The 24,099-nt window shown below is 32.3% G+C and overlaps 1 protein-coding gene across 1 annotated transcript in view; it reads right to left on the bottom strand.

Annotated features, from left to right (window-relative positions):
* Ance-3 (angiotensin-converting enzyme Ance-3) overlaps window positions 1-24,099 on the bottom strand; it is a 130,050-nt gene that overhangs the window by 40,883 nt on the left and 65,068 nt on the right. The window lies entirely within an intron of this gene.

The following is a 24,099-nucleotide window of genomic DNA, read 5'->3' as shown; positions in this document are numbered from 1 at the left end:
GTTTGTGTAAGACATGGTTGTGCTCAAAAATGTGTAGTGCATATGCTTAGCAGGGTAGACAGAGGCAATGCATCTACTAAAAATATCTTGCTAAATGATTTTTCCCTACTTCTACTGATATCTATACCAAACAAATATTTACATCAAATTGAATAGAGCCTACGACTTCTGACCTACCAAGCAGAACCACCAACCAATAACTAAGGCATGAACGTATACGAGTGTACATATTATGTGTACTGTCGACACAATCGAGGAATTACAGTATAATTAAAGATTACCTCGTGATAAATATACTAACAACTGTTAAAGTAGGGCATAACGTAATGTCGTTTGTAACTAAAGGACTTATTAAATACATAGGTCGAACGTAATCGATATGCGTAAATATACGGAAATGTGATTTTTTTATGTGAAAATTCCTTTTATTTCAATTTCTGTAGAGATTTGGAAAAAACCTTTCTTCCGTACGTACTTGTGTAGAAAAATTGGGAACGGACTGTCTTAATATTAGGTTCCCCCTACCTATCCTTCTGTGTGGGGGTAAAAAAATTATAAATCAATTATATTCCATTCAATTATATTTCTAGAAATGATTCTTTTCTCTCATTAAGTTCAAAACGCCCTTCGACCACACAAAGCATATTGTCTTATTGTTGGACAACTCACACGAACACTGCGAGCAAAAAGAATAAAGTAATTAAAAGGTTAAATAAGGTATTAAGATTTTTTATCTAAGCATTAATATATGTAAAGTTGGATAATCCGTTAATTATATAATTTAATTGAAAAAGTGTGGAAAAGTTAGAATTAATGAAATCGTAATTGATTACGATGTCAAATTCGATTGGGATGAGTTTATTTTTGTGTAATATAGCTGCTTAAATTATGTAAAGAAGTTTGGAGTTCAGCACCCACCGCAGGTTACTAAGCTATTTATTTATTTATTTCCTTCAAAGAAAATATTTTTTTCATATATTTTACATATAAATATACGATTTGCATATAAAACTCATTAGATATTTGATTAAAGAAACATTAAAATCATATATGTAAACTTTTGATTAAAATTAATCCTACGAGTTCTTTTATAAAGTCTAATTTAAAAATTATGATAAATATAATAATTTACTTTTTTGTCTACACACATTCAGTGATTTTATTAATAAATCATTAAAACTTACGTATTTATTTTTTATATTAATGTAATTTTGGCGTAACTACAGGTTATTTGAGGTCAGTGTGCAATCTACCATGAGTATATATAAGCTCTTTTTGTAAACACGGATATTTCAGTTGTTCAATTACAAAATATATTATTTAAAAATACTTGTTATATTAGTTAGAAAAAGTAGAATAAATTCCGTCGCTTAATGCTAAATGTCTAACACCACGCTAGGCTAGAAAAAATTATAATATGCCGTTATAATATGATCTTTGTCTTAGCCAAATGCTAATACAATGCATTCTTCATTGTTGAGTGGCGGAGTTTAACGTCGCGCGCGCATCTTACTCTGATAAGATCCACTAACAATACTGTGAGAAAATGATAATATTTCAACTGTAAACACGATAATTAATAGTTCAATTCCCAGAATGTTTAAAGATAGTATATTAATATCTCATTATCTCTACTCAGTACTAAGTTTTATGAAATTCCTAACCGATACATAGCGAATTGAATTCCGCCACTTAACACGTAATGTCTGGAAAATAGGTGAACGCAGTGTCTTAACGCAAGGTTCCATGCCTTCCTTGCAATATGCTGGATAAATAGTGAAGTTGTTAAAAAGACATATGTAAGATATATTATATTTTTTTATAATTTAAAAACATAAATAAGAAACATTTTTTCCTAGATTTTTATTTATAGAAAAATGCAAGTAATACGCCATCTATCTAGCTGTATAAGTAAATATATGAGCGTGTATGATAAGCAATTATTTACATAATTCAAAGCGCTAGCGGTAGAGGTCTCTACAATGTAATATTTTATTAGTCTAAGATATAATATCTATGTTTTCAGCTGAAATTGAAACCGAAATCGAACTTTCAGGTACTGGAGTCAAGAGTTTAATTTGGAGTACTGCTATGGACTCTAGGACTAAGACCTGATGAGTTCTTCAATTGTCTGTGCATCTCTTATAAGAGACTTTGTATTTGCAAACTCTACGAAACAAATTAAATCTAAAGGATGGCTAAGCTTTGCTTTAATTGTCAATTCTATTTTATTAATATTGAAGTACTAGACTATTCATATTTGCAATTAGATAATTCAGAATTTTCACACAATAGGAGATAATACGGACATTAAATTATATTTTTGTTGTTGCACTTTTAAAATAAATATAATCTATACATATGTATAATTCATTTATTATTCATTTTAATCTATTGTGATGGTTTTGCAACATAATATTTTTTAAAACGTTTGTCAGTTTGTCTATGCATTAGTGCACCCTAATCTCGAAAATGGCTAAGCCGATATCAATTTAGTTTTCACTATTGTGTTTAAACAAGCTTCCTTTAACATTTAATAGTATAAATATTGTCTTTAAAGTGGTATGTTATTAGAACACAAGAATGTTTTAGATTAGTTCAAGCGGGCGAAGCCGACAACAGGTCGCGCTAGTTTTTAATACACGTATAATAATCATTAAGTTCTTCAGTGAACATTAATGGCATTTAATTCCACACATTATTAAGCAAATTTACATACTATTTAAGAATAGGTAGATATTATCTACCTATTCAAAAAAAATTTAACTGATCGCTGTACATTAAAAATATACGCCAAAGTCTAATATTAAAACCGAAAACAGAGATTTTTTTAAAATTTTGTCAGTTTGTCTGTGCGTGAGTATATACTAATCAAAAAAACGGCTTGACTAATTTAAATACAATTTTCACAATTATATTTTGTAAAACTTTGCTTAATATTTAAATTGATTCACCTTGTATGCCGCACATAGCATGGTAGGCAGAGGAAACCTGAGATCCTAATGTTAAGTAAACAATACGCCAAATTCTGGAGGCATTACATGTTAAGTCGCCACGACCTGTTGAGATTTACTATTTGTTTAATTCTAATCGGTTCATAAATAAAAAACAATCAGTTGCCTACACAGATGGAGTCACACGCAAAGCTAGTATTAAATAAAAAAACCTCGTATCCGATGATCCGTAATACAAGCGAAGCATACAGCACGCGATGTGCAAACCAAATTATGATTGATAGCGGCGAATCGTGCTCCAGTAGCCTTTAAAACTAATTTATATTTATCGATGAGCCTTTTAATGATATATTATTAAATATTTGATAATCACGCAATGAATAACCTAAGATTTCACTTGACTTGTTAGTGCTTTAGTACTTTGACCTTTATTTATATACATACTAGTGGACCCGATCGCGGCTACGCCCGCTTGAACTATACGAATATTTATGAAATTATTTACAATTTTCAATAAAGAGATGCGTTAAGCAAGCTCATTTTGGGTGACGTTGTCTAACAACAAACTTTGCAAATCGTTGCTTAGCGACGGTTGTTATTAACATGGCAGAATAAATTGTATGTCAAATTAATAAGTATTTTAATATATTGGTATATATCGAAAATATTACAAATATGAGAAAAAAAAGTATCCTATGTTCATCCCGAGACCCTCAAGTATCTATATATGAATATTTTATCACAATTAAATTAGCGGTTTGGCCCTGATTGCGTAAAAGACAGACAGACAGACAGAGTGGATTATATTGAAGAGTAGGTTAAAGTATATCAGAAAGCTTAATTGAGCCAAAGAATTTTGGGTGATCATTTATGCTACAGATATCAAGTCAGCATGCAATGTCTACTGTTGAGGTCAATCGTGGCGCAGGAGCACAAAGTGTGACTGTAAAATCGACTGGTGGTGGGTTCGATCCCCACTCGAGGACAGGAATATTTATTTAAATTTATATTTTCATTTCTTCGTTCTGGTGTCGAGGCAATGGAGTGTCTTAACACGAAACCTTAACACATTAAAGGCAGGCAGAGGGGAACCCTCTGTACCCTGGTGTATGCGGGATACAGCGTAAAGCTGGTTTTTTTTTTAATTTTATGCAAATAATTTTGAAAAATGGAGAACGAAGAATCTTGACACTGGGCTATCTCTGTCTACAAAGCTATAAATGGAATAAAGCGCCAACAAAAAAAAATTATATAATTTACTAACAATTAAAACAAAATTAGCAATATCAGTTTTACTATGAGTAATAATCGAACTTACTATATTCACATCGTTCTCAACACTTAATACAATATTGTATGTAAATGACGATATATGTATGTATAATAAATCATATAAATGGCTCAGTAAATTTAAATTTCTTCACGAAGATTAATAGTAGAATGGTTTACTAACGCAATTAAGTAATAAAATATTGTTTAATATTTTTTGTTGTGTGACCAATTTTGTTAATGTATTTCCAGAATGAAATTTAAACAAATAATAATTTCGTTTTCAAGATTTTTTATTTTTCAAATTTCTTATAGGATCAAGAGGTCATTGATATGCACCATAGCAGTTTCTGTTGTATACGCAACAGTTGAGGGTTCGATTCCCACTTAGAGGTATGAGTTATTGTCTTATCTTCTTACTTACTCTGGTAAGGAGCCGAATCGAATTTTTCTGCCTACCTTGCTATGGGGAAAAAAATTCCCGCTGCTCCACGACGGCCCCAACTGTATTGTGTTTCTTAATAAAACACTTAAGACTTTTTATAGAGCCTTTCCTATTTCTGCTTCACGCTGTATCCTGCGTGTAGCAAGGTAGGCAGAGAGAGCCTACTGTTATGACACTCCGATCTCACTTTCCATCAAACTCTGGAGGCATGAGCCACACCGAAAAAATGAAAATATTTAATTTTTAATTTCCTCAACTGGGAATCGAACCCACAACCTGCAGCTTTTGCAGTCTGGCCTCAATTTAAATTGCTATTAATATTTATAGCTAAAATAAAATCACAAGCAATGTATATATGTATTATGTATATAGGTATGTATATCATCATTATTACATAAAATATATAAGATTTAGTATTTCAATGTAATACGTACCTCCATCTTTGCTGTTGAGTAAGATAGGAATGTACATTAACCGTTACGTAACTGACGTACGGCAAAGGAATAAAAATAAGAACGATAGATTAGTTTTTATTTTGTTTTTGTTTAACCTAGTATGTTAACATCGCCTTTCACAGTTTCGTTATAGCGCGTGAGATGGGATAAAAATTTGAATCAAAATATATATATAAAAAAAATACTGGATAGAAATTGTGGTTCGGGAAAAAAATGACTTTTTATTTAATAATAGACTCATTGGGCACTGTACCAGAAGAATCACAAAAATAAATGTATTTAGATATCTACATTTAAAATTAGCATCAACGTATCGATTAATTATATGTTCGTGGACGTTGTAGCGCAATGGACGATGCCTGATAGAAAAAGCAATGGCTATGGGTTCGATACCCACTGGGAGATTTATTATGTTTTTTATTTTCCCTCTCCAGGGAGTTCCACCACTCGAAAAGGAAAACGCATCTAAAATGATTAATACTTACAATAATTTTTACCAGTAAAAGGCTCTCGACGCAAGTAAATAGAAGCAATGATAAATTACCTGTAAGAGACAAAAAGGAAATATAAAATTACATATTCATTATAATTTCACAAGCGAGCCGAGAACGGCTTAGTGATAGAAACACAAACCTTTCATTATTCCAGTGGTGTAATATTTTAAACTGGTTTTCTGGCCATCTAGATTTGTATGGCATCGGACTTGTTAATTCCTTTAAAATCTTACACAATTGTCTTTTATTTCACATCTATCGCATATAACAAGATGAGTGGAGAAAACGTAGTGTTAAAACACTGCGCTCTTATATTTTCACCAATTTATAATAATTTTTCAGCTTTTTTATATCTATTTTTATTTCTGTTTCACGCTTTATAGTTGGAGACAATACTCGAGCTTTATTTTATTAATGAAAAAATTAGTATAATTTAAATATAATCGTTCCCTAACCGGGAATTGAATCCATAACAACCGCGTGAATAAACAAACGCCACAATAGTGATGTAACGTAACGCATATTACACTGTAATTAAATATACTATTATACATTTAATTAACTTATAATTGTATGTATAATTTGCATGCATATTGCATGGATAAATTGAGTTTATTTGTTTCAGTTATTTTGTTTTTTGTATTTTTATTTCTTTGAATGTGAGACAAGTAATAATTAAACGAATGTAAGAGTCGACTTCTTATGCAACACAAAAGTTTGTTTTTTTTTTTTTTTGAAAGATATCGAAAAAATAATATTAATTTCATTCTCTCTCACAGCACTACAACAAGCTTAATTTAAATGCTTTTTATTAGTTCCACACTGTATCTGACTCAGGGTAGGCAGCGGGAACCTGCTAATCTAATGTTAACACACTTCCTTGTCCCTCATCCTTACGACGAATTCTGGACCCATTGCGTATTGATTAGCGGAGCTCAACGCCGCGCTATGCCTTATTACTAGAGCGAGAAAATTAAAATAATAAATATTTCAGCCCGAATGGGCATTGAACCTGCAACCGTTGCCCCTGTAGCGACATTCTCAATTTAAAAGAACAAGGTAATTTAACCTCCTCATTCATTTATCTTTTATCTATTTTATCATTAAAGATAAACATCATAATTTTTAATTATAACCAAATTATGTATTAATGGTACATATGCTGTATATATCTGCAATCGGAATAAATTTATCTAAGTATTATTACTGTCATAAACACCTCATTTGGTAGTAGGAATGTAGTGATGTAGTAATATACATTCGCTAATTTGATGTGAGTTATTTTTTATTAAAAACAAAGACTTTTCTAGAGAATATGAAACGCGAAAAGCTACGGTGTCTATATTGTATGTTATTTAAACTTCTGTCATATAGTACCTAATAATTAAATTTTTGTATATTTTTTTATATACATTGTACATGACATGTTATCGTTAATTTGTATATTTCGGTATTCTATACAGTAATAATAACAATTACACTGAATACCGATTTACACAAAACACCGGTAATACCGGTACCGATATCGTACCGTATATCTTGCATAGGTTTTAAGCGAATGTATTTTACGCATTTATAGCATCTTTACAATATAGGCTTGATTTGTACAAAAAGTTCTAACAAAAAAGTCGATTCGCAATATGTTTCAACAAAACCGCAACTTAATAGTTTTTGTACAAATTTAATGCAATATATGTATGTTACATGTACAATTGTATATATGTAGTAATTTTATTTATTTTGCACGCTTTTGTGGTTTTTCGAAAGTTAAGTAATAGGTGGTTATGGCGCAGGGGAACAAGCGTGCGACTGTAAACATGACGGTTGTGAGTTCAATTCGCACTCGAGGTAATGAAATATTTAATATTTTCATTTTCTCGCCCTGGTAGTTAGTTAATAAACAATTATTAACTAAACATAAGTTAAATTTAACTGTTTGTTTCTCCACAACCAAGGTTATTGGATACCTACTAGAAATGAGGTTACATTTAAACTCGTGTCTACAACTATATTGCGATATGTAATTATTACGATACATTTTTTGTGCATGTCATCGTTTTTTTAACTGTTGGTTAAATATGTAGAAGCCGTACTAACCCAATGCACAGCACGCACGAGATGGTTGGGGGCTTGACTGAAATGTCGTGAAAATATATTTTTTTAATATTACATTTCCTTTAGTGGGAATCGAACTCACAACCTGTGGAGTTTACTCGCACTCTTGTGAGCATGCGCCACGACTGGTCTCATCCTTTATTAATACTTCTATTTTTTCCGCAAAGAACCGACTTGTTAATTTTCAGCGTTCTACGCCGCACAATTACGGCTATGCGTTGTTTGGCAGTCAGTCACTAGCGGGTTTTTTTAATATAATTATAAGAATATTTAGCAATATACAGTTAATGTCTTATAAAACTTTCATCATTTTAATCATCCAAAATGTAATTATTTTGGAGCAGCAATATAATTCGAATATAAAATTTCATACAATACATACATACGATGATTTCATCTCATATAATTACAGTAATCTCTGATTACACTTGCTGATTTGCCAATCGTTAGATTCACTTCAAAATACAGGTGATTAGCGATTTTTTTATTTTTTTCCAAATTTAAAAATGCATAGTTTAAACACTACTTTAAAATATAATAAATATACTATTTTTATTAACAAAGAAATATCGGCCAGGTGCGAGTCGGACTCGCTTTTCAAGGGTTCCATACCAATTTCAGGATAATAGAACAATTATAATTACAAGTTATAAGTTAATAAATTAAAAAAAAGCTTTTAACAAAGCGGACTCATTTTATATGAAATAAACTAAAAATATAAATTTGCAATATTTTTTTCTTTCAAATATGTATGTTCTCCATATAAAGTGATATTGGCGAAGTGATAAGAGCGAAGTTGGCACATATGGAAGATCATAATTAATTAACCGAACAGAACATAACTGTAATTTAATTTTTAAGACATTTTCTTATTTCTTAAAAACATATCGATATTATAGCACATCTTCTTAAAAAATATAATCGTTTCTGCTTGTGACTTGGGCTCAGGGGGCGTACAGCTGTCCGTTTTGCTCCACATACGCTATACTTAGAGGCGACATTGCAAAATGTACGCATTTTTTTTGCAATCTTCAATCTTTTGGTTTAATTTTCATGATAATGAAAGTAATATTATGTTAAAGATATCTTAAGGACTATCATTTTACAGGTCTATGGTTATCTGGCTCTCAGGTTATCTTTAAATTATATTTAACCTTCGGCCTTGTCCTCGTGGTCAAATAAAATTAACTAAGTGTTTATTAACTTTGTACACATTCTAAAGTAATAGTGAGTTTCATCCACATATTTATCATATAGCCTGCATCGATAAATAGACTATAACTTTTGAGCTTTTTAATATTAATAGTATAGAAATATAAATATTAATTACATCTAAATAAATTAGCACAATTTGGATAGGGGTATGGTATGAAAGAAATTATATAGTAAGATCACCAAACTTATAGTATATTTTTTTTTATTAAGAATAACTTGCTGTATTCTCTCCGTGTGATAAAAGCCACATTATTTTTATATTTTTTTACTATTAAAAATATTTAAATAAACCGTCACTGGAGATGGATTGATATTATTAAATGACTACAAAAGCTTTTAAGACATTAAAAGCTTTACGCTGTATCCCAGTGGGAACTTACTGTTAAGACACTCCGTTGCGTTGCGTTTTCAGTGGCGGAACTTAACGCTGGGCCGTCTTGGTGCCAGAGCGAAGGTTATAATTAAAATATTAATAAATAATAATTAATTCTCCCGAATGGGGATCGTACCTAGAACCATCGTGTTACAGTCACACACTTCTGCCCCTGCGCCACGACGCCTCAGTCAACACACAGGTTTAATTAGTACAATTATTCTCAGTTAAACAGTTATCATAATCGTTTATTTAATACTTATTAAGTGTAACATATATGTTACATAGAGTTTGTAATATAATTGTTTTTAAACTCGCTTTTATTTGTTGCTTTTGTCGCTTAAATATATAATAAAGATTTTTTTCATAGCAGAGGCTCACCGTATGGGTTCGATTCCCACTCGAGGGAGTGAAATATTTGTTATTTTAATTTCTTCGCTATCGAGTCAAGGTGAAGCGCGACGTTGTGTTCCGCCACTTAACATGCAATGGCTCCAGAATTTGCATATATATGTATTTGTTGCTATAGTGACATGAACAATAACCACTCCAAGGCAAAATCACATTAAACATGTATTTTTTCTTTTGCTTTACGTTGTATCCCGCACATAGCAGTGCAGGCAGAGAAACCTGGGAACCTTGTTTAAGACACTTCCGTTGCCCACTTTCTACCAGATCCTGGAGGTAATGTGTGTTGAGTTAAAATGTTTTCATTTCAAAACAAACCATTATATAGAGTTCCGCAACACAAGTGAGGAGGGATTTCATCAAAAGCTACTATTGAACAAATAAAACGCAACGCACTATGACTCAAAATACTACGGAAAGCTTAAAACGGAGAGTCTTAGCACTATATTCTCTTATGCCATTCGTAAGAGATGCGTGAATTAAATATATATTTTAACATATACATATATATTAAACATAGGTACTGAAATATATATGTATGTTAATAAACTAAATTTAAGCCCATAACAAATCTGAATAAAATGTATGAGTAATTTTTAATATTTTCTGCTAATTATAAATCTACTGATAATCTAATATAACAGTGAGTTTCATTCCACAAAAATCAGTTCCATTTCTATAACTTCCAGCTTCATCTCATTTGTAGCGAACAGATAGAGTCTACAATTTATCCCCTATTTTCAACAGGAGTCGATATAATCATGAAATTTTTGATCATTTTTACCTTTCTTTTGTTGGTTCAAGCAGCCATGATGGAGGGGCGGAAAGCGGTCAGAAATATCAGAAGTCTTTACAGTAAGAATTTTTATTTAGATTTTTTAATTGGACCTACCAAGCTTATAGTTTTTCTAAGCTTCACGATTTATCTTGCAAAACAGGATCTGCTGAGAGTGAAAAAAAGCTTCTTGCTCCACTTTTCGTCCTAATTTGAGACAATGCGTGTTTAATAGCGGAACTTGTAATAAGTGCTAAATCAAACCCACGAAAATTGCTTATGAAATCACACTTAATTATTAATATTGATTTTTTTTCAGTTCATACGATTTTTTTTTAATTTATTGAATATTTTTTAGTCTTGAAATGTGCAAAGACATATAACTAAAATTTTTAATTTCAATTTTTAGTATCTAAAAGAAATATTACACTAATATATACCTACATACTTCTTCCTTTTCATTCTTATTTTTTTGATTTATCAAACTATTCTAAACATAATTTATAAAATAATTTTACTTTATTTGTAGCTGATAATACATATGTGCCGTGCCAAAAGGACGATGACTGTCGAGATGTATGCGGCTCAGGTTCTATTCCCTTGTGTGTCGACAATTATTGTGTATGCATACCACTAAACACATAAAATAATACAATAAAAATATGTGAAATTTAATAATATTAAACTAATAAAATTTAATATTATATTTAATATGTGTTTTTTTATGTTAAATCGTCCTAAAGTCATATTAACACTAGAAGTGCCGAAGATTGAGACCCCCCTTGAACCGCCGCGCCGTCGTGACAAATTTGTCCCATTCTACTTACTATGTTGATTGTTGGTATAATACAAAAAAAATATTATTAAAATAATTCGTAAAATATGTAGACCATCTTTAATAATCAATTCGTATTCTTTAACAAGCATAAAAGTACCAAAAAACAAAACACAAAGAAAGAATCAAATATTTCAAATACGTTCTAAGGTCCTGACAACTAACTGAATAACTCTTACAAAATTATAAGTTATTGAAATTAGTTAATATTATTATTAGGCCAAGTAATGCATTAATATATTCTTCATCAGTGACACATCACAGATGATTTATAACATTGAATAGTAATGCCTCCAGAATTCGGCGGAAAATGCCAGCGGAGTGCATAGCACTAGGTTCCCAGGTTCCCTATACCTACCCTACAATTGCCCACATTTGGTATCGAGTGTTTTTCTGAAATTCAAGCCTAAATTAGTCATCCCTTCATCTGATACCTCACTTGAACTAGCGGCAAAATTTCGTATTGACACCAATTTTACCCTACTTTTCAGCTATTATTTTTTAAGATTTATACATAAATGTATAGTTTTCAGATTTTTTCCTGTACTAGTAGTACATGTAGATGCTAACTGCCAAATTTCATAATTCTAAGTTAACTGAAAGTACCTTATTAATTTGATTCCCTTTATAGTGTCGAAATACACGTTTTTTACTATATAAATGGTCATATCTTTTTTTAAGGGCGCTTTTTCAGGAAATCAAGGGACTGTAGATCGTCATATAGTTGATATTCATATACTCATATGAATATCGACTCGATTTGTCCAAGCATTTCTGAGATAAAGGCACAGACAGACGGATGGACAGAAAAATTATCTTATAAGGGTTTTTTATTTCCTTAAAAGCTACAGAACCCTAAAAACTTAGGCATTGACTTCTAAACCTACTATTCAATTTTTTTCCGCCCCCGCATCGCCCTTTTACCTCCATCTCGTCCCCGAGGCATGAAAATATGTCAAATTATACCCTCAAATAATAAAATAATAATGGCGGGACAAAAATGACCCAGCGGCAGTTCTAGGTAAATCAATTTTTTTTCAAAAAGTAAGACTGCTATAAAATTATTTATATTTTTAATTAAATAAAGGTGTAAAATTGGTAATAGTAAAAAAGTTTCATCAACATAAATTAACAAATAAAAAAGTTATATACAATCAAACTTGCGTTTGGGACAAAAATGGGACGGCGGCGCTTCTAGTGTTAAAGGGTTCAATGGAAATAATGCTTATTAAAAAAAATAAAAATGTATATACTAAAGCTCGGAAAATACTAAGCTAAATCAATTTGGAACTCGTGTACTTTTTATTATCAAAAGATAAAAAATATCGATTTGTCCACCTTCCACCTAAGAAATTAAATGAAATCAGCTTAATGCTCTATCTCACACACAGTAGGGTAGGCAGAGGGAACTTAGTGTTAAGACACTTCGTTTCCTACTTTGTGTTGCAATTTCATTTTAAAAAAAAGCTTGTATAGAGTTCCACAACTGAAGTGAGGAGGCATTTCATCAAATTCTGTTAGCTTAACCTTCAAAAGCTACTGCTTCAAGTAAACTAGTACTGTATTAGGTTTTATGTGTAATAGTAAACAAATATACTGAATACACTGTGTGTAACGCACTCGAAATACGGTGGAAAGCTTTAAAACGGAGTGTTTTAGCACTATATTCTATCCCACTACACTTGTAAGAGATGCGTGAAGTTAATATATATTTAAACATATACAAGTTTTCGCCTCCAAAAAGTTAATAAATCTTTAATGGGTTTGAGCATACGTGTATATAATAAAATTCCACAGTGTATTCTAGATTTGCCACTTCCAAAATTTAAAATATCAGCAAAAAAAATTCTGACAAGTAAAGCTTATTACACTGTTAAAGAATATTTAGAGGACAAACATGTATGGAATTAATGTCTATTGAATGTAATGCAGGATAGCTGCCAACTAATGTAACAGATTGTGATTGTACCATTGATTTTGAAAAGAGCAACTATTGAGTTTCTTGCCGGCTCTTCTCAGCAGAACTGCCTTCCGAACCGGTGGTAGCTTTTTATTCATATGTCCATTCAACGATTCAAAAGTGCTTATTATAAGTTTATTTGAATAAAGAATATTTTGAATTTGAATTTGAATATATGTACATTATACATAGGTACTGATATACAGGGTGTCCCAGGAGTCAACGATAAAATAAAAACAGGTGATAGACCAAGTCGTGACAGTTATGAAAAAAATATAAAAAAAATCTGTGTCATGTATTTTTCATATTATATTGATTTAAAAAAATATCAGAAAAACCGACACCCTGTGATGATTTTTCAGGGCCTAAGACTACAAATATTACTCCTTTTCCATTTTTTTTTCTGTAATGTAATCATGAGTAACCCTTCTGTGAATTACAATTTAAAATTGAAACATACCTGCATCGGTTTTCAATAAAATGCCGTGTTTTTGCCACTCATTAAATTCAAAATATTTAGTACACCTAACTTTAACCGACTGTGCTATAAAAAAATGTACTACACTGTTTTTGCAAGTAACTTTAAAAGTTGGCGCATTTAATCTGGATTCCGAAATGGTACGATACTTGCTGGATTACTTCTTTGTTGAGGAGAGAAAAATCTAAATACACGATAATCGGGATGACATTCAACGTTTTGGTATCTTTTCCGATACATTCTATCTGCAGCATTAGCATTACATAATTATTCTCCATGAATGAAATGCATATTGGCAATGTGTCAAAGACCGAGTATATGGCCTGCGAGAGCCCGGACTCGAGCACTATCCTTATAAGTCCTGGACCACACCCTAAGTCGAAAAAGGTCAGGTATCTTAGATCCGTCATGCACGAGTCTGGAGGCATCGATCACGATCTCCATGGTCGGATAAGCGTTGCCTGGGCTAAGTGGCGGGAGGTCACTGGTGTGGTCTGTGATAGTGACTTAGGGGCTGGTCCAGGACTTATAAGGATAGTGCTCGAGTCCGGACTCTCGCAGGCCATATACTCGGTCTTTGACACATTGCCAATATGCATTTCATTCATGGAGAATGGTTATGTAATGTTAATGCTGCAGCTAGAATGTTTCGGAAAAGATACCAAAACGTTGAACGTCATCCCGATTATCGTGTATTTTGATTTTTCTCTCTTCAACAAAGAAGTAATCCAGCAAGTATCGTACCATTTCGGAATCCAGATTAAATGCGCCAACTTTTAAAGTTACTTGCAAAAACAGTGTAGTACATTTTTTTTATAGGACAGTCGGTTAAAGTTGGGTGTACTAAATATTTTGAATTTAATGTTTGGCAAAAACACGGCATTTTATTGAAAACCGATGCAGGTATGTTTCAATCTTAAACTGTAATTCACAGAAGTGTTACTCATGATTACATTACAGAAAAAAAAATGAAAAAAGAGTAATATTTGTAGTATAGGCTTGAAAAATCATCACAGGGTGTCGGTTTTTCCGATATTTTTTTAAATCAATATAATATGAAAAATACATGACACAGATTTTTTTTTATATTTTTCTCATAACTGTCACGACTTGGTCTATGACCTGGTTTCGTTTTATCGTTGACTCCTGGGACATCCTGTATATACGAGTATGTGTGTTGAAAGATCGCATAATAAATTAAATTTAAGCCCATAACAAATCTGAATAAAATGTATTATAAAATGTATTTTTAATATTTTCTGCTAATTATAAATCTACTGATAATCTAATATATATAGAGTTTCATTCCACAAAGATCAGTTCAATTTCTGTAACTTCCAGCTTCCATCTCATATATAGCGAACAGATAGAGTCTACAATTTATCCCCTATTTTCAACAGGAGTCGATATAATCATGAAATTTTTCATCATTTTTACCTTTCTTTTGTTGGTTCAAGCTGCCATGATGGAGGAAGGGAAAGCGATCAGAAATATCAGAAGTGTTTACGGTAAGATTTTTTTATTTTGAATTTTTATTTTCTGTATTAAGCAAGTTTATACGTTTTTGTAAGCTTCGTTATTTATCTTGCAAAACAGGATCTGCTGAGAGAGAAAAATGCTTCTTGCTCCACTTTTCGTCCTAGTATGAGATAATGCGTGTTTAATAGCGGAACTTGTAATAAGTGGTAAATCAAACCCGCGACCATTGCTTATGAAATCACACTTAATTATTAATATTGATTTTTTTTCAGTTCATACGATTTTTTTTTAATTTATTGAATATTTTTTAGTCTTGAAATGTGCAAAGACATATAACTAAAATTTTTAATTTCAATTTTTAGTATCTAAAAGAAATTTTACTTTATTATATACCTATCTACTTCTTCCTTTTAATTCATATTTCTTTGATTTATCAAACTATTCTAAACATAATTTATAAAATAATTTTACTTTATTTGTAGCTGATAATTCGTATATGCCGTGCCGCGACGACGCCGACTGTGGGGATTCATGCGACTCAGGTTATATTCCCTTGTGTGTCCAGAACTATTGTATATGTGTACCAGTAAACACATAAAATAATACAATAAAAACATTCAAAAGACAATAAAAATGTGTGAAATTTAATAAAAATATTATTTATATGAGTTTATTATTCTAAATCGTCCTAAAGTCATATTAAAGGGTTCAATGGAAATAATGCATAATAATAAAAATAAAACTGGATATACATACTGAAACATATATCACACGTAATAAGCTCAGACGATACTAAGCTAAATCAATTTGGAACTCGTGTACTTTTTATTATCAAAAGATAAAAAATATTGATTTGTCCACCTTCCACCTAAGAAATTAAATGAAATCAGCTTAATGCTCTATCTCACACACAGTAGGGTAGGCAGAGGGAATTTAGTGATAAGACACTTCGTTTCCTACTTTGTGTTGCTATTTCATTTTAAAAAAAAGCTTATATGGAGTTCCACAACTGAAGTGAGGAGGCATTTCATCAAATTCTGTTACCTTAACCTTCAAAAGCTACTGCTTCAAGTAAACTACTACTGTATTAGGTTTTATGTGTAATAGTAAACAAATAAACTATCTCGGCACACTCAGGAACTTCACGTCACAAAAATGAAGATGCTGAGGTGGATGTGCGACATAACGCGGTCTGACCGCATACGCAACACATTCATTCGAGGCAGTCTTGGGGTCCGTGACGTAGCGGATAAGCTCCAAGAGCGTCGCTTGAGATGGTTTGGCCACGTTACGCGCCGGCCTAAGAACTATGTCGCACGCAAGTGCCTTGCTATACCAGTTCCTGGGGCGCGACCTCTCGGACGCCCAAGGAAGCGCTGGTTGGATGTCGTGATGCAGGACATGAGAGCCAATGGTCTAACCACCGAGGACGCAAAAGACCGTGCAAAGTGGAGTAGGTTGAGTAAGAAGGCAGACCCGGCAATGGCCGGGATTAATGCCAGGAGGAAGAAGAAGGAGTAAACAAATAAATTGAACGCACTGTGTCTCTAAATACGGTGGAAAACTTAAAACGGAGTGTCTTACCACTACATTATTTCCCACTCCACTTGTAAGAGATGTGTGAAGTTAATATATATTTAAACATATATATGTACATTATACATAGGTACTGATATATATACGAGTATGTGTGTTGAAAGATCGCATAATAAATTAAATTTAAGCCCATAACAAATCTGAATAAGATTTATGAGTAATTTTAATTATTCTCAGCTAATTATAATTATGATAATTTAGTATAACAGTGAGTTTTTCATTCAAAAACAGTCAGTTCGATTTCTGTAACTTCCAGCTTTATCTCGTATAACAGCGCGAACAGAGAGAACTTACTGTTAAGACACCCTGTGCTCCACTCTCGATATAATAATGAAATTTCTGGTCATTTTTACCCTTCTTTTGTTGGTTCAAGCAGCCATCATGGAGGAACGGACAGCGGTCAAAAATATCAGAAGTCTTCACCGTAAGATTTTTTTTATTTTGGATTTTTATTTACTGTGCCCATAAAGCAAGTTTATACGTTTTGTAAGCTTCACGATTTATCTTGCAAAGCAGGATAGGCTGAGAGTGAAAAATGCTTCTTGCTCCACTTTTTGTCCTAATTTGAGACAATGCGTGTTTAATAGCGGAGTTATTACAAGTGGTAAATCGAACCCACGACCATTGCTTGTGAAATCACACTTACTTATACAATATTGAATTTTTTTGCACTATTTTCTTATACAATTGTCACTTAGGATTAGGACTGAAAATAAAAACAAAAAAGATTTTTTTACGTTTATTCTTTTTTTTTAATCTTGAAATGTGCTAATAATGTAAAAATAAGTAGAGTTACTTATAGGACGTAGGTGCTCGCTAAGAGGGAGGAGGGAATTTGCAATATTTGACTTCTTAGGGGTTGTTTTTGGGGTCGAAAATTTGTATGAAACTTCGTTACTACAAATGATAGGAGTCTCAAATTTTGCATAGACGTCACTAGGACGTAGTCATGGAGACAGAAATTAATAATAACATAGTTCACGCGGGTGAAACCGCGAGCGGGCCGCTAGTATGTATATATATCTATATACTTCTTGCTTCTAATTCATATTTCTTTGGTTTAACAAACTATCCTAAATATAATAAATAAAATAACTTTACTTTACATATTTGTAGCTTATCAGGATTATGTATTTTGCCGTGACGACGAAGATTGTCGAATTTCGTGCAGACAGCGATGCAACCCAGCTACTTTTGTTCCCCTATGTTCCAGCAATTTTTGTATATGCGTACCACAGTGAGAACTAGTATAATAAAAATATGTGAAAAACAATAAAAATCTTTGAAATGTAATAAAAATATTATAGTTAATATGTGTTTTTTATTCAAGATTTCGTGTAAAAGGTTAAATTGAAATATTCAATATTTATTTTTAAAAATAATAATATATCCAAAAACATAACCTGGTGCCATTGTATGTCTGGAAGGCGGTTTATCATACAATAAGCTCCAAAATTACTAAACTAAATGAGTCCAAATTTTGAACTAATGTAATATAGATTTATTTAGTATCACGCTGTTTCACAGTTATTATTTACCTATAAATAAAATTGAAGGTTCTTTCTGTGACTTCAACATAAAATATATATTTTTTCAACTGTTTATTTACATCAGCATGACACTGTATCCCGCACACAGGAGTGTAGGCAGAGGGAACCTCATGTTCCCATGTACACTGAGTTCCCTACTTTCTGCCGAATTCTAGAAGCATCGCGTATTGAGTGGCGGACCTTAGCGCTGCGCTTTGCCCCGACACCAGAGGGAAGACATGAAAATATAAATTTAAATAAATATTTCCTTTTCTCGAGTGTAGCTCGAAGCCAGTCGAATTTACAGTACACTTTGTGCCCCTGTCATCGTGCCCACGACTGGACTATCCAGTTATTTACACGATATCCAAACACAAATAAATTATTTTTTTTGTCTGTCTGTCTTTTTTTTTTATTGGGCTAACCTCCGGACCCGTTGAACCGATTATAATGAAACTGACACCTAAATATAGAGAGGGCTGTGGGGCAAAATAGAGGCAAATTTTTATTCCGGATTTTTTGCAAAATTGAAATTCCCAAAAGATAAAATTCAAATTGAATCCGTCCTTAAAAAATACATAAGTAATTATTCATATTGTGAGCCAGTCGTGGTGCAGAGGCACCAAGTGTGACTGTAAACGCAACTGGTTGTTTTCTCGATCCCCACTCGAGGAAATGAAATATTTATTTAAATTTATATTTCCATTTCTTGCTCTGATATGGATTTTCCACTCAACACGCAATGCCTCCAGGATTCAGTGAAAAATGGGGAACGGAGTGTCTTAACGCTAGGTTCCCTCTGCCTGCTGTGTGCGGGATACAGTGTAAAACTGATTTTTTTTTTTACTTTTCATATAGGGCGAAGCCACGCGTGGGCCGCTATTGTTATATAATTCGCTTCGCCTATAATGTTACTAAGTCAAAATTTAAATTAAACTTTCGATGACATTTTACTGACTGTGGAAAAATCAACATATTGATTAATAAATGGAAATTATAAGGCTATGATATATAAACCAGGTGCACATATAAACTTTGGTTCACAATTGCCAACCCATTTTTTTAGCAACTCCTCTTGAAATAAATAGTCATGAAGTTCCTGTATTTAGCGTTTTATCTTGTAATTTTATCAAATGCAATGGCACAGTGGTTATGTAAGTATTTTTAACACTATATTCTTTCTTTGTACCTTCACGCCGTACCCCTCATATAGCAGGTTAGGCAGATGGAACCTAGTGTTAAGTCTCCCCTTCGTCTCCACTCCGTTGTCGACTTTCCGCCGAATTTTCAAGTCATCGTGTATTCTTTAGTTCAGTTTTGTTGATTTTTTTAGAGAAAGTAGTGAGTGGTGTATCCTAATAATAGAGTCAAAGTCAAAGTCAAAGTCAAAATATCTTTATTCCATAAAAATGCTTAACATTCACTTGGACATGTCATAAAAGATAAAAAAAAAATGCAAAACAAAATAACCAAAAAAAAATGTGCAATTTTGACTTGAAAAAAGCCCGTTCAAATGGTTGAGCTCATGAGAAGATACAGGCAAAGAAACTCATGGCCACTCTTTTTAAATGCCAACATTTGTTATAAATCACAATTAACAATTTTAACTTAGAAATAGAGCAACTCATTTCCAAACATCTTTATCGCGAACATAATCTTTAACAGAGTAATAAGCTTTTTGGCAGAGCCTGTGCTTTACCACTTTTTTAAATTTGTTCAGTGATAAATTAACCACTTCGTTTGGAAGTTTGTTATAAAAGTGTATACTTTGACCTACGAATGAGTGAGACACTTTATGGAGCCTAGAGAAGGGCACAGCAAGCTTATTTTTATTTCTTAAATTATATTGATGGAGGTCACTGTTTTTATTAAATTTATTAATATTCTTATGCACATATACTAAGTTGTCGTAAATATATTGGGAGTGTAGTGTGAGGATGTTAAAGTCTTTGAATTTATTCCTTAGTGACTCCCGTGGACCCATTTTATAGACTGCTCGGACAGCCCGTTTTTGGAGCACAAAAATGGTATCTATGTCAGCGGCACTACCCCAAAGTAATAGGCCGTAAGACATAATGCTATGAAAATAGCTGAACTAAGTCTACCAGATAAAGTTTCTATATGCGGACCCCATTGTAACTTAGCATCTAATGTTATACCTAAGAAAACAGTTTCATTAACTACTTTAAGTTCCTTATTGTTCATCAAAACCCTGGTTTCTACTTGTTGAACATTCTTAGTAAAGAACCTGATACATTTAGTTTTACTACTATTTAAAAGCAAGTTATTGGCACTAAACCAGTGTAATATCCTAGAAAGAGCATTGTTTACATCGTCAATTTCCAATTGCTGTCTATTAACCTTAAAAACTAAAGATGTATCATCTGCAAACAACACCATTTCACAGATATCTCTCATAAGGTGAGGTAAGTCATTAATGTACAAAAGGAACAAAAACGGACCCAGAATAGAGCCTTGTGGCACCCCCAATGCCGTGACCTTGCCGTGCCTTGGTGACCCGTGTGATAGTTTCCCGTTGACATTTACCTTTTGAATCCTATCACTTAAATAAGAAGTGAGAAGATCCAAAGCAATGCCTCTTATACCATAGTGGTGTAGCTTCCTGATAAGAGTTTTATGCTGCACACAATCAAATGCTTTGGATAAGTCACAAAACACCCCAAAGGCATCACGTGACTCCTCCCAAGCCGCGAATACACTCTCTAATAATTTGACCCCAGCATCAGATGTTGACCTTCCACGAGTGAAACCAAATTGACCTGTGTGCAGTAATTTATTTTTATTAAAATAAGTAAGAAGCTGACTGAGTATCAGCTTTTCAAAAATTTTACTAAACGTAGGTAGTACTGAAATCGGTCTGAAATTTGTGGGGTCTTGCGTACTACCTGATTTAAACAATGGAGTTATTTTACTATATTTCATCAAATCAGGAAACACTCCACAATCAATACATCTATTAAAAATTGTAACTAAATCAGGAATCAAAATATCAATTAAAGAATTTATGATATTAACTGAGACACCCCACAAGTCGGCTGTCTTTTTCATACTAATTGATTTGAAAGCTACACTAATGTCTGAATAATTTACATGACGGAAAACGAAACCATTATAAAATTCGGGAACATTGTCTTTAATTAACGATTCTGCAATAGTGGTGGAAGAACCTAAATCGTTTGTTAGACTGACTGGGAAAGTAGAGAAAAACTTTTCAAATGCAATGGCCACTTCCAAATCGGAATCAACAATGTGACCGTCAATACTAAGTTTAAAATTAGAATCTTTCACCCTAGTTCTCCCAGTCTCGGCATTAACAACCTTCCAAGTGGCTTCAATTTTATTATTACTATTTCTGATTTTTGTTTTAATAAATAAAGATTTAGCAATTTTGCAAACTCTTTTGAAAATTTTAGAGTAAGATTTTAAGTACTCTTTAAACTCTTCACCACTATTAAACTGTTTTTCATAATATAACATATACAGTGTCTCCCTACTCTTATAAATACCTGCTGTGGCCCAGTCTCCAAAGATAGGACTATCAGTAATTGTAATCTCTTTGGGAGTAAATATTGAATGAAATTTATTAATAAAAGAGTAAAAAAAAGAATTGTACAAAGAATTGGGAGGTAAAGTTATATCTAAAACTAGTAAATTAGTTAGTAAACTAACTCTCATACGTTCCAAACGACTAGCTGTGACAGGTACAAAAGCAATTCTTTTCTTAGCCACCTGTTTTTTCTTACTAGAGAATTCTACTAGCTGACCAGAGTGGTCAGAATCCAATTTATTAATAATGCTTTTGTAGCATGGAATAATGTCAGTAAATATGCTATCTATACAAGTACTAGTCGTAGGAGTTATTCTGGTTGGCTCCATAAATAAATTAAGTAAATTGTGTGACTTAAAAAGACTTAATAAATTAATGGTGGGACTAAAACTTTCCAAAATATTAACATTAAAGTCCCCACACACTAACAAAGGCTTACCCGACTTGGTAAGTTTGCTTAAGGCCTCATCCATTACTTCTAAAAATAATTCTAAATTGGCGGAGGGAGGTCTGTATACACATATAACAATGAATTGCTCTAATTGAACACACGCTAATTCGATAGAACATTCTACAGAAAGGGACACAATATCTTTCCGTTCCTTGAACTTAAGGTTCTTGTTTAATATAATAAGCGACCCCCCGTGTATTGTGTTGATTCTGCAGAATGAGCTTCCTACCCGGTGGTTTCTGAAATTAAACATGAGCTGGTTCACCTTTAACCAATGTTCAGTAATACACAAAATACTAATTTCCTCCGAGTTCATGAATAATTCCAGCTCTAGCTGCTTGCCCTCCGTCAAGCAACAGATGTTCTGATGAACTAATCTAATAGAATTAACATTTTTATTATTATTTTTGCATGGATATTGTGATGATGTGCAATGTGCGTTATTATTGTAATTTAATTGTAAAGCTGGCTGGATCAAAGGGATATTTAATAAAAAGAGAACGAGAAACTAAAACTCCCCTTCCCCATTATTCCCCACATTGCGATACGAATTCGCATCCATCGCTTTTATATTTAATCCAAAAAAAGGTAAGCTCTGTACTAAGCCAATATATATATATATATATATATTTAATTTGTCTTTCAGCAAATTCTGGAGTGAAGATTGACTACTTATACTGCCGTGACCAGAAGGACTGTAACCGGTTATGCAATCAGTTTGTATGAGTAATAATAATTGTATATGCTTTGCAATAGAATGAATAAAAATATATTGAAATAAATATATATTTTTAATTTCTCATTTCAATCGAATATCATAGGGTAGGTTAAAGAAACCTAGTTGGAACAGTTTGTTAAAAAATAATTTGGAACCTAGTGAAAAAATAATTTTATACATAGGGATACAAACCTGTCACGCGCTCAAATATCCCTATTTTTTAAAAAAACAGAATAAATAGTATGTAAATTCTATGTTATATAACGCATAATAAATATATAAGTATCGATGTATTTGCTGTTTTTGGAAGACTGGTCCACTAGAGATATGCTTTTCGTTCGTTTATCTATCGTTAAGGAATATATGGAAGAGATGCATGTAAGAATCCTAATACCAGGATGGCTTTAAATATTATTCAATTCTACAATTTAACAAGAAATACAAATATAAGAATAAAGGAGAAAAAACGGAGAACAACATTTTTTTTTACTAAGCTAAAACTTAAATGAAACCTTCGATGACATATTATTGTCTGTAAAAAATCCATAGCAGAAGTGAAGAAATTATTAGACAATTCATTTCCTCGAGTGGGAATTAAATCCACAACCTGTCACGTCGGTCACACACTTGCACCTGCCATACTACCAAAATATATTAAGAGAAAACACTTAAAAGTAAAGCTACTATTGAACAAATAAACTGACCGCACTATGTCTCGAAATGCGGGGGAAATCTTCAAATGGAGAGTCTTAGCACTATATTCTCTTATCTCACTCGTAAGAGATGCGTGAACTAAATATATATTTAAAAACATACATATGTACGTTAAACATAGGTACTGAAATATATATATGTATGTTAATAAACTAAATTTAAGTCCATAACAAATCTGAATAAAATGTATGAGTAATTTTTAATATTTTCTGCTAATTATAAATCTACTGATAATCTAGTATAATAGTGAGTTTTTCATTCCACAAAA

This window comes from Heliconius melpomene, chromosome 6 (assembly GCF_056956725.1).
Source record: "Heliconius melpomene rosina isolate 202511_hmr_F chromosome 6, ASM5695672v1, whole genome shotgun sequence".
NCBI classification, from domain to species: Eukaryota; Metazoa; Arthropoda; class Insecta; order Lepidoptera; family Nymphalidae; genus Heliconius; species Heliconius melpomene.
This window is presented reverse-complemented; position numbering and strand designations above follow the sequence as displayed.